At 44.4% G+C, this 20,580-nt stretch overlaps 1 protein-coding gene across 2 annotated transcripts in view; it reads right to left on the bottom strand.

Moving 5' to 3' along the window:
• Positions 1–20,580, bottom strand: part of LOC126298635 (GTP-binding protein Di-Ras2) — an 847,028-nt gene that overhangs the window by 377,952 nt on the left and 448,496 nt on the right. Inside the window, exon 3 of one of the 2 annotated variants that reach the window (XM_049990044.1) lies at positions 6,472–6,505. The exons of the other annotated variant lie outside the window; for it this stretch is intronic. The gene's annotated coding sequence lies outside the window, so the exon portion shown is untranslated. The remainder of the gene's footprint in view (positions 1–6,471; positions 6,506–20,580) is intronic. 2 annotated transcript variants of the gene reach the window in all.

The raw sequence follows: 20,580 nt of genomic DNA on the forward strand, positions 1-20,580 counted from the left end.
AGAGGAAATGAAATGAAGTTCTACGGACTGAGAGGTTATGTCGTGTTACTTCAGTGATTGCAAAATCAAATCAAATTTAGAATGAACTTGACAGTATGAGCTTACTTCTCAGTGCGAAATGCGTCCCTTCTGGTATGGATGCAATGTAGTGATTCGATTGTGAAGGATGTCATAGAGCCATTGTCCCATCTCCTGAGAGAAAATCTGGTCCACAACTGCTGTGATTCGTTCTTGCTATCCTGGATACTGCAAATGGAATGGAGTTGACGTCTGAGCTGGTTCTACGCATGTTCTTTCGCGTACCGAGCTGACGATTTTGCTGGTCATGGCGACGCCATTCATTACCAGTCCATGCTTACTGGCCACAGTACCGCTCCAAAAGCCGCGATTTGTGAAACGGTTTTAAAGGCAGCCTACACACGGAAAGGTACTCCCGGGCGTTGCTTGTCTCCGACCAATGGTGCGGGATAACATATAGCATTGTGGGAAGTGCAGATGTGTACGGATTACGATGTTTTGGCGCACTGCATGATGTTCCCTCTTGTAGCTGTCACACTTCGTCCCAAGAACCATGGCAAAAGGTGTGCCTGCCCTCACACTCCCATGCAGTTCTTTATCAGGCTCTCTCTCAGATGCTGATAGCGCTGTCTTAGACGAGTACGCGGCATCTCAGTGACCTTCAAAGTCATCATTCAACATCTGACGCACTTTATATCCCCTACCAAGCCTTGTAACAAATCTAAACACAAATAACAGTAATGAAGTCGCGTGGTCATTCTACATGTCGCAGAGAATTGTAACTCTAATCATTTATACACCCGCCTATGATTAGTACCCGTATGAAGTTGCGCTGACATCCGACCGTGTTTTCCAGGTGCTTCACTTTTTTAGTCAAGCAATGGTAATACAAGATGTAATCTTTGCACGTGTGCAACGTCTTTGCTCTACGAGAATGTCTTTCGATCACGCACAGACCCGATTTCTTTCCTCCTCGAATCAGAGGCATTTCATTATCGTATTTCTGTGGCTTCATCTATTGTTTTCACCAAACCACTAACAATAAAACAACAAATGGGAAAATACATATTTCAGATTTAAATTCTGTTAGCATTTCATTAGTTATATGCTTACTTGGCCTATCCACAGCAGTCTTAATTTTGATCAAAAATGGATCAAATTGTTCTGAGCACAATGGGACTTAACATCTGAGGTCATCAGTCCCCTAGAACTTAGAACTACTTAAATCTAACTAACCGAAAGACATCACACACATCCATGCCCGAGGCAGGATTCGAACCTGCGACCGTAGCAGTCGCGCGGTTCTGGGCTGTAGCGCCTAGAACCGCTCGCCCACGGCGGACGGCTAATGTTAGTCCTAGTTGCGTGTTTCTGCTGCTTGATCCCTTGGTTATGAAAATAGGACACAACTGAGACCGTGCTGCCTCAATTGCCTGAAGCCTGGAGAACTAAGGCTTTTTAATTGTTAACACTGATTTTTTTCTATAATTTACTTAGGTCCCTCTTTAAATTTCTTTCTTGCGGTGAGGCGCTTCCGAAATTCCTCTTTTTCTCCGCTTCGGTAACTCAGATCTGTCACCTTTAAACAGTCAGTTGAATATTTCTCCTGCTCGACTTCCATTTTTCACCCCTTAGTTTCCCTTGTTACCTCTGAATTTATCTTCCCATCAGGTTCGTGCAAAAGCTTTGTTCACGAATTCACATGACCGCCAGTTTGCAACTTTAAATTCTCTGTCATCTTTCGGCACCCACGCTGAAACAATCATTTTGTCCTGAGCTGTCAGGTCTCCTTCCGTTATGGAAAAAAAATACACTGACATCTGCTCAGTGGTATTGATGGCAGTAACCACATCATCGTCTCACTTACTATTCCGTCACTCCAAACGTTATTATGATGCAAGTCTTACACAAACTTCATGCAAACGTTTGAGTTGATAGCACGCGCGCTCATCAGTATGCTGCTTACCGCAAATGCAGGTTTATTAAGGTTACTACTTCCAGTCCATGGCCCCTTCGTTAGCCCTCCTTCTTCCAAAATACCAACTGCAATACCTTTACTATTATTACTACTGTTGATACCGCATCTCATATCATCGGAAAACTCAGCACACCTACCTACCGCAAAGGAATTATTCGCTTCTCCCTTCGATGTAGGAACGAAACTACCCACCGGAATTACTCCTACGCTATCTTCCCCTGATCCAGAATTATTAATTAAAATGCATCGTCCCTATTGTTCCATATCTTCAACAACAGTAAAACGAGGGCGTGCTGGAAAGTAATCTCGAAGATTTTTTATGAGAAAATTCTTAAAGCTTTTTAAATAAAGCGAAAGTTACTGACATCCTATTATTTTAGCCTTCAGTTCTACATATTTGCAACTGTCTGCTGCTAGAGGGCTGTAGCGTGTTAGATGGCGGTGTGTAACGTAACAATGTCGATGCGAGCGAAACAGTGAGGTGTAATCGAATTTCGGATCCGAAGAGTTCGTCCACGCATATGGTGACAATGGAAGACTAAAAACGAGCGTTGGAACATCTGGAACAATCCGACTCCTTCGGTTCACTATCATCGGTGATCATCCATACAGTCCCGTCTTGGCCCCATCTGATTTTTATCTGCTTCCAAAACTTAAACAAGGCATTCGAGGACTTCAATTTCATAGTGATGAAGCTGTGCAAACGGAGGAGAGTTTGTATTTTCGTCAACAAAGTCAAACAATCTACAATGACGGGACTAAAAGCTTGTCTCTCTTTGGGAGAAATGTGTTCGTCGCCAGGGTGACTATGTTGACACGAAAAATAAAGATGTATAATGTTAATAACGTTTACTTTATATAAAAAATTCACATTAAAATTCGGAGGCATTACTTTTCGGTATGACCATGTAAAAAGTATTAGTAATATATTTTTATTAGGTTGATCATGACCATCACAGTTGTTCTGATTGATATTCCCTGGCCTGTAACGGGAATTCTGAGCCTTCTTCTCGTCCATTTTGCGGATGAACAGGCCTATAATTGTCTCACCAACCTCTATCGCTCATACGCCTCACCTCCCCTGTTTATTAGATCCGACTGGCTTCAAACTTAATTCTTTGTACAACTTCTCGATGAAATTCAGAACTACGTCTGTCGGATTTTTGGATTTTGCACCAAGTCCCAATCAAGATATTCTGTCAATCGTCATTTAAGTCATAAGATTTGGTACAAGTCATCCGCAACTGAGAGGCATGATATACTCATGTTCAGAAAAAAGCACAACACCTTGGACGAAAATAGATAGGACATTTATATTCACAGGACTTGTACATTAGTATGTTCTGTGGAAATAATTAGCATTCCAGTCACCTCGGTTCAGCATGTGTCCTGTTGTCTAGTAGGCACAGGGTCCGCCATGGTTCTTGATAACTTGTTCCATGCGTGATGGCATCGAGACGTATAAGGTGCGAATGGCGTCCTGTGGTAATGCCATCCATACTGCTTTCACCCGGTTCTAAGGTTCATCTGCGGTAATCGGCATTGGTTCACAGCGTTGTAGCCGTCGTTTCACCATATCCCACAAGTTTTCGATTGGCGACACGTATGGTGGCCTGGAGGGCCAGGAAAAAAGTCTGACATCTTGTGACACCGAAAAGACACGTGTTCGTGCAGCAACACGTGGCCGTGCATTGGCTTGCTGACAAATGGCGTCTGGGGTTTTGTGCAGAACGAGTATGGCTACGGGTCGCAGGATGTTTTTCACGTTGGACACACTCATCACAGGCCCTGGACACGCACCAACTGTGATTTGTGATTGTATCCAGAAACACCCGCACCATAAGGCCTCGAGTTGACTCTATATGTCTCGTGGGAATGCACTCACTGTGATGCCGCTCCACCTGCCTGCGGCGAACCTAAAAGCGGCCATCATTTTCAAACAAATGGAACCTGGATTCGTCCGAAAACACTATCTGATGCCCTTAGTGTCCACAGTGACGTCATTCCATACACCATTGCCATCTAGCACATATCTGCACATTCGTCAAACATAGGCGGAGAAGTGGATGATGCGCACGTTACCCATGCTGTAATAAACGGCGACGGACTGCCATGCCTGATAGTGTACGGTGTATTACACTATTCCACTGTTACGCCAGAGCCGAGGAGGACGCAGATCTGTCCCACAATGCCATTCGGATGTCGTGTCGACCTTATAGGGCGGTGGTCTGGGTGATGTGACCTGACCCATCTCGTCGTGTTCTATGGCCCTCCGTGGACCATTCTGTACACACCCACTGCACTACCGAAACACCTGGTCCTACAAGAGCAGCAATTTCCCTGACGGATGCATCACATTTTGTCATGCCAATACAGCGCTCCCTCTTTGAAACTCACTGATTTGACGGTACGGTTCACGCATACGTCTGCGAGGTACCCTGCACGTCTGCCCAAGTCACACTGATCCATTACCTTCGGTTTAGAACAACAACGAGAGCCATGGGCACATTTACCGGTGGATGGTGTTACGCCGCGATATTTATGATGACCTTGAACCCGCGACCGACATGGTTCAAATGCTAATCATTTCTGCAAAACATACTAATGTACACGTCCTGTGAATATGAACGTCCTGTCTTGTCGTTCAGGATGTTGTTTTTTCTGTATATGAGTGTAATTAATTTAGAGAGATGTTGAGATAAAATACACATAACTTTAGTTCGATTTACAGAAGTAAGGTGAAGGGTAAATAATGCAAATTCAGCGTAAGAGAAAGTATAGGAAGACAAAATCTGCCAAGAGTAAATGTGAAGCGAAGTCTCTCAACATCAGCCTCTGCTAACAAAGAGAGGAGAAGCAGTGACTTGGAGAATATGTAAATAAAAAGCAGAAACACTAATGACCACAGACGATGTTTTATAAATAAAAGCGACACACGTCTGGTATAAAATTCTCTTCAATTAAATTGCAGAAAGCTTAAGACGGAGAAACCAATAATTGATTTAACAGCTACTGCGGAATATGCTTTTGCAAACAAACGTATAGTAATCATTTACTTGTCTGAACATGTGCATCACGTCTACCAATTTCATTCCCGTTCGGGTAATTCCTCCCTGGGGCGTCTTTCTTCTGTCGTACAGTGTATAAGTTCATGTGTTACGCAATCTTTTCTGGAGATATCTGTCTGGAATATATCCTCGTACAGAAGTAAAACGAGGACGATAAACAGTTCAGACAAGCTGTTGTTGTAGAAGAATGCTTAAGATTAGATGAGTAGATAGCGTAACTGATGAGGAGGTACTGAAACGAACTAGTGAAAACAGAAATGCCACGCAGAAGTGGAATAAAAGAAGGAATCTGTTCATAGGACACATGAGGGATCAACGAATTGTTAGTTTTCTTTTGGAGAGAATGTTGGTGTAAAAATTGTAGTGGGAGGCTAAGGCATAAATACAGTTGCCAGGTTCAAATCGATGTATGTCGCAGTAGTTATTCTGAGATGAAGAGCTTATACAGAATCGAGCAGTTACAGTGGGGGGATTCCCCGCCAGCTTAGCTGTAATCTCTTGCATATGGTTTCTTCCATATAATGTGATTTTCGAGGAGTCTTTCACTGTCGCATGTTTCACCATCATGTACCGGGAGTTAGCTTTCAACGCTGCGAATCTCCATAGTCAGGGTCGACACAAACATGCTTGTCTCTCTGCCATGTAGTTTGTGGCGTGCTGAGGACTCATCTGGGACGGCGAAGATCTTACCTAATGGCTCACAGATATATGCATTTTTTATCCGTGTTGTGGTTTTTCTCGTCCGCCACAGACATAGCAACTTATTTGCAGCACTCTGATCCAGTTACCCACAGTAACTGAACTAGTTAAACAACTGCAATCGTCTCCCCTGCATTTGCTCTCGAAGCATCAGTGTCACTCGGATGGAAGTGTTCTCAGTAGACAACCATACCGATCCAGAAGATCAGTGCCTACAGGTCTCCGTTGACAGAGTTTAGCACGTGTCTGATCTTCTTGATCAAGTTGCATTGATATACGCTAAAAATCAGTGTTTTACTCATATGGTGCACAAGTATTTCTCTTTAGGATATAGATATGATTACGTAAGTAATGTTCAGTGCCGTATTACAGCATCAACTAGACGACAGCAACACTATTTTTACTCCATGGTTACTATACCTGATTCAGATATTAAATTTCTAGAATTTTAAATAATCATAAATAGATGTTTAAAGTACATCTAAAATGTGACTCTCCTAATAACTTGATGTCACTTATTAAGTCAGTCGTTACACAACGTACCACGGTTTCCATTCATGCGAATATTATTTCTTGGAAATACAGGACTTTGAAGATCTTTCAAAACCAGACGTCAAAAATAATTTTTGTAGTTTCTGAATAGATGCCACGCTTAAAATGGATCATGGCTTCAGAAGAAACATTAAAGCTATCGTCTCTGGTACTCACAAAAGTTGTCTCTTCTACGCAGATATGGATGGATCTGAAACAAAGGAAAAGTAAAAAATAAGATACCGTATCTTCTGTTTCACTGCATTTGCCATGTAGAAAGTTTTTATGACTTTTGATTTAAATCTTATGAATTAAGAGAAACAGTTTCAACGTTGTGAATCAGTTCACTAATATTTTTCATAAAAAACATTTTTGTTACTACTAAAAATTGATTTTGTTACCTTCTTGGCATACGAAATTGGTGAAGTTATAATCAAATACTCATCATAGTATTTGACCAGAATTTCTGTTTAGATTACAACCAGAGCAACAAAATCCAGTTCTATGGTGGGTAAACTTTTAGTAGTACGCTAAAGGAAATAAAACAGTTTTCATACAGTCTTGATATGGAAAACCATCCAAAACTTGGCGATGAAAGCCAAACTAGTCTCCTAATATTATGATAATGAACAGTTCTGCAGTCATGGAGCATAATTTAAGTGGTGTAAATCATGTCATTCGTTTCAATGACCACCATATTTTGGATGAAACGAACACTTACTGTACTCGTTTATTTACAGAGGCAAGCAGTGAGCATGTTAAGAAGTCAGCCGATAACAAGAAGATTCATCAATTTAAGGTTGTGCGTACCACTACTACGAGAAACCTCAAATGCACCAAATAATCGAAATACGAACACAACAAATGTTGACAATGAAAGCAGTGCATCAGTTCCAAATCCGTCCGCAGTGAATGAGTACTTGTTAATGGTTGATTGTCCTTTCACAAAGTAGCCATTAGTGCTGAAAAATCCACAGGCGGACAAAGGTATTCCATATACATCAGTGTTAAGTAAATGGAAACTTTTTTTGTAGATAACAATTCATTCTAAGACAGCGAAAACCCAAAGAATTTTACCTGTTCAGTTTATTGAACCATTACATTTTCACAAAATGCAAACCGAGTGATTCAGAACTCAGATGATGTACAGAACGCGATGTTTCAGTAAATGATTAAGTTACAGAAATGTGGCTCCGACGTTGGTCCAGCAGACCCTTGGTCGGTGTCCAAAAATATCATTACGGCAGTTTCGTTTAGTAAAGAGTTTTCTAAAATCATGTACACGTGAAAGTAGCGTTAGCAATTTCTGTTCAAAAAATGTTCAAATGTGTGTGAAATCTTATGGGGACATAACTGCTAGGGTCATCAGTCCCTAAGCTTACACACTACTGAACCTAAACTATCCTAAGGACAAACACACACACCCATGCACGATGGAGGACTCGAACCTCCCTCCGGGACCAGCTGCACAGTCAATGACTGCAGCGCCTGAGACCGCTCGGCTATTTCCGCGCGGCGCAATTTCTGTCAGCGAGTGAGTTAGAAGATGGCAGAATCATCCTTCTCTGAGACATATGTTTGTCATACTGCAACACATCGGTTTTTCCAGACATTCTGCTACGCTAGAGATGTGTATGTTGAAACAGTAGAACCAGTTCGAAGGCAGTAAAGCCCATACGATATCGGACACATTGTTGTTCTGGTGCTGGAGCATACAACACGTGTTGACCCGTTTACACAGAAATTTTGGCATATTCCATGGGCTGGACGGGTGGTAGGAGGGCCACTGAGCGGTCTTCAGTTTTCGACAAACCAGAGGCCTCAGATTGTGGGTACATGGATTCTGTTCCTGCAGTACGGAGTTAATAAAATATAGTATTTTTGAACATGCTCGCAAGAATCTGTCGTACATGTGGAAGACCATATATATTACTTCAGCACCACAATTATAGGAGGGTTGTAACTTTAATAGTGGCAACTATGTATTTACAGCTCCTACGAAATAGATACGTGTTTCAAAGTTTTACTAACCTTCAGAGTAGTCACCACCATTGGCTATAACCCGTTGTCAGCGATGTGGAAGTCGTAGGATACTCTTAGCAGTGCTAGTTGTGTTGACAGTTCGAGGATATTCTTAGCAGTGCCAGTTGGGTTGACAGTTCGAGCGGCTCGGTCTATTACCCGACGAATTTGTAGCAGTTCTGAAGCGAATGCCATGAAGTGTTTCCTTCAGTTTAGAAATCGAGTTGAACTTACAAGGGCTTAAGTCAGGGGAGTGCAGTAAGTGGTATAGCACTTAGCACCCCATCAGTCAGAAACGTCAGTAACAGCTTGCACTGTACGTGCTTGAGCATTGTCGTGCAAAATGATGGTCAAGTCCTGCAGAAAGTGTCATCACTTCCTTATCTATCCTGTTCATTTTGGGAACACAACCTACGACCAGCTCAGAGACAGAAGTGATGACACTTTCTGCAGCACCTGACCATCATTTTGCAGGACAATGTTCAAGCACGTACAGTGCAAGCTGTTGCTAATGTTTTTGACTGATGGGCCTGCTAAGTGCTATACCACCTACTTCCCTCCCATGACTTAAGCTCTGGTAAGTTCAACTCGATTTCTAAAGTGAAGGAAACACTTCACGGCATTCGCTTGAGAACTGTTACAAATTCGTCGGGTAATAGACCGAGCCGCTTGAACTGTCAACACAACTGGCACTGCTAAGAGTATCCTGTGACTTCCATATCGCTGGCAAGGGGTTATACACAATGCTGGTGACTATTTTGAAGGTCAGTAAAACTTTGAAACACGTATCTACTTTGTACGAGCTGTAAATAAATAGTTGCCACTATTAAAGTTACAACCCTCGTACAAGATGAAGCAGTTAAAAGTAGCCCGCCTCCCCTTTGAATGCGAATGCAGTATTTCGACTTCTGAAATAGAGTAAACAGCTACAACAGTGGACAATTTTATGCAATAATCGATTGTCAGAATTCTTCTGTCAGCATTTCCAGTTGTGTCACCAGCGAAGTTAGACATTTCTTTTTGCCGTCCGGAGTGGCCGAGCGGTTCTAGGCGCTACAGTCTGGAACCGCGTGACCGCTACGGTGGCAGGTTCGAATCCTGCCTCGGGCATGGATGTGTGTGATGTCCTTAGGTTAGTTAGGTTTCAGTTGTTCTAAGTTCTAGGGGACTGATGACCTCAGAAGTTAAGGCCCACACTGCTCAGAGCCATTTTTTGAACATTTCTGTTTGTGATTACAAAGCGACTTTCTCGATAGATGAAAGAATTTAAATTGTGGAAACATATGTGAAAACAGGTTCGATTAAGGGAACTCAAGAAAATTTCGGGGTCAAGTTTACGACAGAGGATTGCCAGAAAAGAGAGCAATACAGAGTCTGTGTAAAAATTGGCACCCTAGGGATGCAAAATGTAAAACGACAAAGAATTTCTTCATTTCGCATACCAGAAGTTATTGCGACATTCGCCGAAGAATTATTCAGAGCGCAAAGAAGGATACACCCAAACTGGCCCAAAAGGTGCAAGTAAGTAAGAGGAGTTGCCAGCGGATATTGAAAACTATTAATTTGAAGCCATATTGCGTGACTGTTGTGCAGCAATTATGGGCAGATGATAGTCAGAAACGTGTAGATTACTGCACGTGGCTGTTGAATAGCACCAACGATAGTTTGTTAGACCCTTTCCATTTCATCATGAGTGATGAATCGTTGTTTCATCTTACCGTTCATATGAATTCGCAGAACAAGAGGTACAGGGAAATGAAGAACCCTAACAGCGTGTTCAACAGCTCCATGATGAAAAAAAAAATCAGCGTTTAGTGCGGTGTTACGGGCATAATCGGACCGATATTTTTTGACACTACCCTCAACGCGGTTGCACATATGCAAATTTCTTATCTACTAAGTTCTAAGCTTACTGAACGTGAAAGATAATACTGCTTTTTCCTGCAAGATAGGGCAACATGCTACTCGTCTAAGGTAGCCCTGGAACGACTCTATGATGTCTTTACTGAGGGTCGAACTGTTCACAAAAATTTATGGCCTGATGTGACCACATGTGACTTTTCCTGTGAGGTCACTTAGAGAGCAAGGACTACGAAATAAATCCCCACAATAAACAGGAACTGAAAGACAACATTAGACGTGAAATTGCCGCCATCGATGTCCGAACCCTACGCCAAGTGTATCTGAATATGCTTACACGTGCACAGCTGTGCACTGATGATGCAGGGGGTCATTTTCAGCATCTTCTATAAATGTATTATTCATTGTATTTTTCATTGTAAATGATTGGTAAGCCCATCTCAGCCCTTCGTTTCTGTAATTTAATTACGTTTCCTTTATACTTACAAGGGCTATTTCTATCTGCGCCAACCTGCAGCACACACAGCAAGTGGGATGGATTGGGGCGACACTGGATACAAGACATAGGCTCTTCTGCCATGCACTGAGTGGATTCTGAGCACCACTTGCTATATGGCGGAGGTGTTTATATCGAATCACAGCTATCTCCTGCGATCTACAACGCTTGCTACTGCTCTCGCTAAGGCAAACGTATGGCTATTTAGTGCTGTCTGAGTTTCCGTAGAGAATGTTGCTTTGAACGGTGTACTATTCCCAAAGTAGTAGCTGTCACACGTAGCGTCTTTTATGAAACGCACTTTGTCTAAACCATTCATGTAGTCAAAACTTTATTACCCATTTCAGCTAGGGGAAGCTTACCTTTGTTAGTTGGCAACAACGCAATTACGCGTAGCAAATCTAAATTAGAAAAACTAATTAAACTGGTGCACTTTGAAACGAACTAGTAATACGTTTTAGCGTGGTATTCTTTAGATTTTCTGGCTCCAACTGCGCTCGAATCCTGGACTCCCAGTCACCGTTCTCAAATATACTGAGATTTTTTTAACATGTAATCCAAAATCAGATTCACACTCGAAACAATATCAGTCACACAACAGAATAAGTGTTATATTGCGATATGAAAAGTCCTAGCCTGGCGGCAGTGTTCACATCCCCAGCATTCCTGGCTGATAACGTAGTAAAATAAGTGCACTATCCGAAAGGAAATACGGTAAACCACTAAGGAGTCATAGTTTACATGGAGATGGTTAACAGGTAACCAGTTTCCGCTTAAAACTGACCAGAGTCTTCTCCCACTTCCAGACCGCACAGTTCACTCCCAGTCCAGAGATTTCGAGGCTAAAATAAATGCTTCTCTCTTGCAATCGCTGCGACAGGGCTAGTATTACGCAACACGATCAATACACGCGAATACGTCTTTCAATAAATCGTGACTGCCGATTTTGTCAGTCTTTTTTTAAAGAGTTTTAAGACTGAAAGTGCTTCTGGTCTCAACCATTTTACACCAAAAAAATATCAACCAACGCAATTATTTCGTATCAAACGCTGCACGTGTTGCGTGAGAATATATGTTATAAAAACAATGCGAACTCGTTCTATTGACTGCAAGTTTCGATAGCAGCGATTCTGCACTAGGCTTACACCTTCAACATAGCACCTGAAATCAATAAAAAATAAAACGATTGTGTAAGTATTCCTCGGTAATGTTTTTAAAGTATATTATAATCGCTTTTATTACTTCATCAGTTATTCAGTTAAGATCACGGGTGAACTGATGGGATTGGCCCCCTAATAAATTATTTAATACCTTCCTTTGAAGTGTTTAACCACGAACACGTACCATCTTCCCAACAAAAAATAATATTTAAAAATAATAATACGACAATTGTATTAATGGGAATTATTATAGAGGTTAGCTAGGAGCGTTGGCAGGGGCACTTTCGGTAATGTGCATTAGCACATTTCATCACAGACAGTTAGCAGCTCTGCGTCCCGTCCCTCTCAGGCCATTTAGTACCGACCGGCCGCCGTACTATCCCCTTACAGTGGCGTCGTTAGAATGCCGGTTTCCCTGCCGTTGTCAGCTTCCCCGACTTAAGAGTCGCTACTTCACACTCAATTAGGCATCACGAAGCCTCGTTCCACCACGTTCCAGTCTTTCTACTAAGGAAGTGTCCCTGGTAGTACAGTGAGCTAAATCCATAAAAACCGCAGAGCAGTCACACATTGTGATCACTTAGCTACGTAGCGTGTTGACGGTGCGTTTAGTGCATTTTTGTCGAGCGCCCCAGCGTTGTTCACGCACCATGCCTGGCATGTCTGACGGCGGAAGCTGTGAGCATTGCTGTAGCCCAGGCGATCAAATCTTGTTGCTGCAGGAGTATCTACGAGGGCGCACTGCAAAGTAACACCTACGGATTTTCGATGTGAAAAATCTTAAAGTTTTTTAAACAAAACCACGTTATTAGCGCTGTACATATTTATGCTTCACGTCTACTTATTTACATACCTCTACCACGAGAGAGCTCCGAATTTTAGCGTGTAACATGACGGTGTGTAACGTAACTGTATCGGTGCGTGAAAGGTAGCGTGCTGTAATCGAGTTACGAATTCGAAGAGTTAGTCCACACATAGAGCACCCTCCCTTTTAGCGTGACAATGCCAGACCAAACACGAGCGCCAGAAGATCTGGAAGAATCCGACACCTTATGTTCACTGTCATCGATAATCATCCATATAGTCCTGACTTGGTCCTATCTGATTTTCATCTATTTCCAAAATTTAAATAACGCTTTCGAGGACTTTACTTTGATAGTGATGAAGTGGTGCAAGCAGAAGTGAGATTGTGGCTCTGTCAACAAAGTCAGACATTCTGGAGTGACGGTATCAACAAACTGGCCTCTCGTTGGGAGAAATGTCTTCGTTGGAAGGATGACTATGTTGAGAAATAGATATGTAGACATGAAGAACAAACTCGAATTATTTTCTAAAAAATGTCATTGGTCTTCAGTAACATTCTTTATTTTCATGCCAAAATCACAATCATATGCCAAAAGACGTTCGCTTCAAAAGAATTCCAGGGTAACGTTGAGTTTTCCAGTACCTCTCCCAGAATCTACCAACTCTCTCGTTCGGTTGTAATGTGGACAATGCCTCGGTCAGAACCCTGGTTTGTCCTCTATGCTCTGTTGTTGACCTTGCTGACCAAAAATGTATGGATTGCTTCTACTGACGCTGTAGCGCTCAGGGAGGCTAGCCTATGGCCGCTTTAATGTCAGGCGAAATGTATTCTTTCCTTGTCTCCTGCTTCCACTTGTAGAGGTTTATCACAGGTCTGTCATAAAATCGGTGAATACTTTATATTGCCCTTACAACAGGAAAAAGAACAGGGTGCCGGATTTTTACTTCCATAAATGGTGTTAAGAGGAAATTAAATCGATAAATCAGAAAAGTGAAGATTATTTACACTGATATGGAAAAAGAAATTATATGAATGTGTAGTGTCTGCTCTTTCGGACATGTCCGAAAGAACAGAAACCACGCTGAATCCGCAGCTGTGATACATATTATGTAAACTGAAGGTGCAGGGGGCAGAAAGGAAAGAAAAGGGAAGGAACTGGTGAGATCAGCTCCATCGGGTCTTTATGCGGTATCAGCGGTGACGAGTGAAAATATGTGGCAGATCGGGCCTCGATGTCGGGATCACCCACTTAATAGCGTTAACCATTGCACCACCTGGACACAGAGGTGACGCTGTATGGAGTGTGAGTCGCCCGAGGAGCGTCGCGAAACAGTCCGAGCATTTGCGATCAGCACTGTGTCCGGTAGTGCAACAGTTAACGCAACTGCCTAGTAAGCGGGAGATCCAGGTTTCTAGCCATTGTCTGGCACACATTTTCACTCATCGCCGCTGATTACTCATAAAGTCCCGATGCAGTTCATATCTTTCTGTTTCTTCCCTTTCTCCCCCCCCCCCCCCTCTTCACCTTCAATTTACACCACAGACAGAAATGAGTACAAGAAGAAGCGAGCTACTCTAATTCAATGTATGTGCACTTAAAAATATATCACAGAAGAATAATATCACTCCGAGTATTAATTCCTTCTGAAATTCTTATCATCTTGACTGCTTGCTAAATGGCGAATATGTATTTAAAGTTTCTTAGTTTTAAAAAAAATACTTGGTCTCTCAACATCAGCGATAACCATACTGAAAATTTCGTCGAAGATAAGTGAATTTAGCCGGAAAAATGAATCACTACACCCTATAACTTACTATCACACAGCTACGTCATAATTACTGCTGTACTGCAGAGTCTCAAATACGAGGGGAGTGCAATATGTAACACAACCCTTTTTTTCTATGTAGACTGAAGGGTGATCACCACTGTCAGCTGCAGCGGGGCATCAAGCAGAATCAGTGGCGACGAGCGAAAACGTGAACGGGACCGGGATTCGAACCTAGGTTTCCTGCTCACTAGGCAGGTGCGGTAACCACTGCGCCATCCAGCATACAGCGTTATCGCACCTGCACGGATTATCTCGGCACACCACACGGCCGATCCACAGTCCCACGGAGCGCTACCTAACCGCAGTCCCTGTCCATTATAGTCCTGTTCGCTAATCGGAGATTCCCATAGGATATTGGACGTGTTTCTGCATCCGCGCTGAAGAAGGTGGATCCATTTCCCAGTTAGGCTTATCAATTCGGACATGTCTGAAAGGACAGACCCCCACGCATTCATATAACATTATTTTCTGAAAGCATGTTGATTTTGTTCAGGATTTAAATATACATATTATTTCCCACTCTTTTTACTACAAAACACTTCAGTGGGACGGCCTTACAACACCTTACCAGGAGACCCTGTACGCCCGCACAGTACCACTCTGTTGGTTGACATCGGAGCCAGCGTCTTGCTGCATCTATAACCTTCCCATCAGCTACATACTGCTGTCGGCGAAGTGCATCCTTCAATGGGCCAAACAGATGGAAGTAGGAATATATGACGTATGGTGGATGAGGAAGAACAGTTCAATGAAGTTCTGTGAACTACTCTCGTGTGCCCAGTCTTGTGTAAGGCGTTGTGTTGTCAAGCCGAAGGAGAAGTTATTTTGCATTTTTGTGGCAACGAATAATGGAGTCCGCACGTTCCAAGCCAGCAGGTGTCGCAGCTGCTTGCGGCCGGCCGGCAAGAGGGAAATCGTGTAGTTTTATGCGACCTTATTGCGATGATGGCAGACGCCTCAATCAGCGACTCACCAGCTTTTGTTCACTGCCAGGTCTCCGTAGAAATTCTACAAGCACCTGTCAATATCAACGATGCTCTGGTTTTCCTCAAAAGAAACTCAATGACAGCTCTCTGCTTGGAACGCACCTCCATTATTACAGACACCAATTTGAAGGCTATGTAATGGCACCGCCACCTATGGGAACTCCATGAAACTATAGCGGCTGAAGTTTGAACATTCCTGTTGCATCATTTGTTGAACGTCTCTCGTACGTAAGTTTCTATCTATCCATTGCGTCTTGTCCCGCGGTTACACAGGGTCGGCCATGGTTAATCGGATTTGGCATGTTAATTTTCAGGGGTGGCCGGATGTCCTTCCTGCCGCCACCCTGTACCACACAAGACGGAATTAGATTACCCCAACTGTCTGTGTCAAGTGGAATCCAGGAAATAGAGTGAACGTCTTCAGATGTCTGCGAGCTGTGTAACTGAGGTGGAAAGTGGGGACCAGCCCGGTATTCACCTAGCGAGCTATGCAAAACGCCTAAAAACCACATCCAGGCTGGCCGGCACACCGGCTCTCGTCGTCAATCCGCCGGGCGGTTTCGATCCGGGGCCGGCGCGGCTACCCAAGTCTAGCAAGCAACGCGTTAGCGCTATCGGTTACCCTGGCGGGTGACTCTCGTACGTAAGTGGCACGAAGAACTCGTCTCTGCTACGAAATTTATAAAGATCTTTCAAGTTGTCACAATACAACAGAATTAACAATGGCCGTATGGTAACACTGAACCTACATCAACAACTATACTCACTAAGCTACCTGATGATGCGTAGCGAATTGTACTTTGTGGCCACTGTCACATCTCCCTTTACCATTCGAGTCGCGAATGCTCTACTGGATGATCGACTGGTGCTAATCCTCTGTGTTATCTTGGATCTCTCAGATTTTACCTTCATGGTCTTATATGTATGTCAATGTCATATATTAGTTGACTTTCTTACGAACGTATAATGTCGTAATTTCAGCAGCAAATACACGATGACGCAGAAAGTCTCCCGTGCTATGCCCTCCGCTGGACTTGACTTACCATCTCAGGAACACTTTTGCGCTGACTAAATGAACCTGTAACGAAACTCACTGCTGTTCCATAGATCTTATACGTTTCCTCAGTCAGCCCTATCTTGTGCTTGTCCCAAACTTATGAGCTCTATTGGTATTGGTCGAACGAGACTTTTTTAAGCTGCCTTCTGTGGAGATAGTCTACACTTCCTGAAAGTTCATTCAGTGCCTTACTTGGGACTAGTTTTACGTAGTTGTTCAACTTTCAATGGCTTCGTTCACATACTCATAGAAACTTAATGAATGTGACGGTATGCAGTGATTCTTCTGCAATTGTGTGATGGTACAATAATGGGTCTCTATGCCTACTTGCAATTCTGTAGCCACATTACACCAGGTAGAACTGACACACAGCCATTGAGTTACACAACGGTTTCTGCTTGATTTCGGAGGTGGGCGCCGATTTATTCTTTGCGAATGTATGTTGAGTGGTCACCATGATATTTCCCTAGAATTACAAAAATGGTTCAAATGGCTCTGAGCACTATGGGACTTAACTTCTGAGGTCATCAGTCCCGTAGAACTTAGAAATACAAAAAAACGGTTCAAATGGCTCTGAGCACTATGGGGCTTAAAATCTCAGGTCATCAGTCCCATAGAACTTAGAACTACTTAAACCTAACTATCCTGAGGACATCACACACATCCATGCCCGAGGCAGCATTCGAACCTGCGACCGTAGCGGTCGTGCGGTTCTAGATTGTAGCGCCTAGAACCGCTCGGCCACTACGGCCGGCCTAGAATTACAGGGCTGGTATCAAATGCCACTTGTGGGAGGACTGTGGCTGTCTAAGTAGATACACTCCTGGAAATTGAAATAAGAACACCGTGAATTCATTGTCCCAGGAAGGGGAAACTTTATTGACACATTCCTGGGGTCAGATACATCACATGATCACACTGACAGAACCACAGGCACATAGACACAGGCAACAGAGCATGCACAATGTCGGCACTAGTACAGTGTATATCCACCTTTCGCAGCAATGCAGGCTGCTATTCTCCCATGAAGACGATCGTAGAGATGCTGGATGTAGTCCTGTGGAACGGCTTGCCTTGCCATTTCCACCTGGCGTCTCAGTTGGACCAGCGTTCGTGCTGGACGTGCAGACCGCGTGAGACGACGCTTCATCCAGTCCCAAACATGCTCAATGGGGGACAGATCCGGAGATCTTGCTGGCCAGGGTAGTTGACTTACACCTTCTAGAGCACGTTGGGTGGCACGGGATACATGCGGACGTGCATTGTCCTGTTGGAACAGGAAGTTCCCTTGCCGGTCTAGGAATGGTAGAACGATGGGTTCGATGACGGTTTGGATGTACCGTGCACTATTCAGTGTCCCCTCGACGATCACCAGAGGTGTACGGCCAGTGTAGGAGATCGCTCCCCACACCATGATGCCGGGTGTTGGCCCAGTGTGCCTCGGTCGTATGCAGTCCTGATTGTGGCGCTCACCTGCACGGCGCCAAACACGCATACGACCATCATTGGCACCAAGGCAGAAGCGATTCTCATCGCTGAAGACGACACGTCTCCATTCGTCCCTCCATTCACGCCTGTCGCGACACCACTGGAGGCGGGCTACACGTTGTTGGGGCGTGAGCGGAAGACGGCCAAACGGTGTGCGGGACCGTAGCCCAGCTTCATGGAGACGGTTGCGAATGGTCCTCGCCGATACCCCAGGAGCAACAGTGTCCCTAATTTGCTGGGAAGTGGCGGTGCGGTCCCCTACGGCACTGCGTAGGATCCTACGGTCTTGGCGTGCATCCATGCGTCGATGCGGTCGGGTCCCAGGTCGACGGGCACGTGCACCTTCCGCCGACCACTGGCGACAACATCAATGTACTGTGGAGACCTCACGCCCCACGTGTTGAGCAATTCGGCGGTACGTCCACCCGGCCTCCCGCATGCCCACTATACGCCTTCGCTCAAAGTCCGTCAATTGCACATACGGTTCACGTCCACGCTGTCGCGGCATGCTACCAGTGTAAAAGACTGCGATGGAGCTCCGTATGTCACGGCAAACTGGCTGACACGGACGGCGGCGGTGCACAAATGCTGCGCAGCTAGCGCCATTCGACGGCCAACACCGCGGTTCCTGGTGTGTCCGCTGTGCTGTGCGAGTGATCATTGCTTGTACAGCCCTCTCGCAGTGTCCGGAGAAAGTATGGTGGGTCTGACACACCGGTGTCAATGTGTTCTTTTTTCCATTTCCAGGAGTGTATATGATTCAACGGTGTGGGGATCATTGTTGGTAACGATTTCCATCTCCACATGGCAACGCTAAACCTACATCTACGTCTATACTCTTCAAGCCACCTGATTGTTTGGTCTCCTCTCCCAGCCCCACACACCTGGCAAGTATGGGTAGTATGCTCAACGTTGCGCTAGATACAGCTTGACAGGTGTTGCCACTCTTGAACAGTTGGTGCTTGAGATGGGGGCGCCATTTCGATTTGGTGTTTTGGCAAAAGGTTTCTGGTGAAACGGTCCAGATCAGAAGTCTGTCAGAGTCCACTCCACAGCATACCATGCTGAGTCAAGGCACATCCTCTGCTGCCTTGGTACTGTAAGCTGCTGTTGCCATGATAGTGGCCTCGACAGTGTATGATTATCTAGAGTCTCGGTCTGTCAGATCTGTCTTTCTGGGGATGTGAAGGGTCTTTTTGTGAGAGGTCAACTGTTACTGTTGAGGGCTGCTGGTGTTCCCACTGGAGTAGAGGCTGTTTATCTCAAAATCGTCATGAAGTTGGGACTGCCTGCTGGGACGCAAACCGTAGTCTGGAGATAAGACGTTGGGGTCCTCTGAGATGAGGAAGGGTGATAAGCCGCACCCAGCGTCAGGAGACACCAAGGCGTATCTTGTTGTTGTGGGCTTTGTGACTGCTACGGCCCTCTGGGAGACTTGGGAGTCGATGGAAACACCACTGCGGTCTGAGGTGGAAGCTGTATGCACATTTGTCCACCCACTGCTTCCGTGGACCACGCTCATTCTGATGATGACACTGCTGGCAGTCTGGAGATGTCACGTGATACGTACGCCTGCCTGAGATTATGTCCACCATTGTGGGAAATCTACTCCAATCTACACGAAAGCCTCGTGACCTAATTATCGTTACAGCTGCGACGCGTGGATGGAATTGCGAAACATGAGGCTGTTGTGGCGTCAGGTAGCAGAGATGACTACGTGGTGAGGGGTAGCTAAAATTTTGGCTTACATTCCACGAAAATGGAAGTGGACCTACAAAGTAAATTTTTGTGAGAAAGTACTGATTGAAACGCCTTTTTCATCTGAGAACTGTAGATCACTGCGAACTTTTACGCTTTTCCATGTATCTATAATTTAACAGGAAATGTTGGTAGGTGGTGACTACCATGTGAAGGATAAAAACACCTAAGAATAGTGGAGACAAATGTTGGACATTTTCCGTAACTATTGCTCTGGATAGGACTTCTATTGCGAAAATGTTAGATGATGCCTTGGCTGTCGATTCCTCTGTTGGCGATTGTAATTTTGTACATACTTCGAACTTCTAAAGTGATTCTACCACATTACACAGAAAGGCCTACAAAATCCGCGAGCGAAAGTTCCCTGATTCAATCGTTTCCGTTCTGGAGAATGCCTTATGAGTAGCTGCTTGCTGCTCTGAACACTTCAAAATGGTTCAAATGGCTCTGAGCACCATAGGACTTAACTGTTGAGGACATCAGTCCCCTAGAGCGTAGAACTACTTAAACCTAACTACCCTAAGGACATCACACACATCCATGCCCGAGGCAGGATTCGAGCCTGCGACCGTAGTGGTCGCGCGGTTCCAGACTGTAGTGCCTAGGACCGCTCGGCCACTCCGGCCGGCGTTCTGAGCACTGCTGGTATGCCTTCATAAGGTGTTCTAGCTGTATGTCCCTGACTATAGCCTGCTAATAAATGTTCCGCCATGCTATAGTTTTAGTTCTGGATGTACACCTAAATCACTAAACAGTTATGTAGTTACTTTATTCTAGAGCACGGAAAGAATCATCATGCGATAAGTGTTATTCTCTTTTTCTGGT

Source organism: Schistocerca gregaria, chromosome X (genome assembly GCF_023897955.1).
Source record: "Schistocerca gregaria isolate iqSchGreg1 chromosome X, iqSchGreg1.2, whole genome shotgun sequence".
In the NCBI taxonomy this organism is placed as follows: domain Eukaryota; kingdom Metazoa; phylum Arthropoda; class Insecta; order Orthoptera; family Acrididae; genus Schistocerca; species Schistocerca gregaria.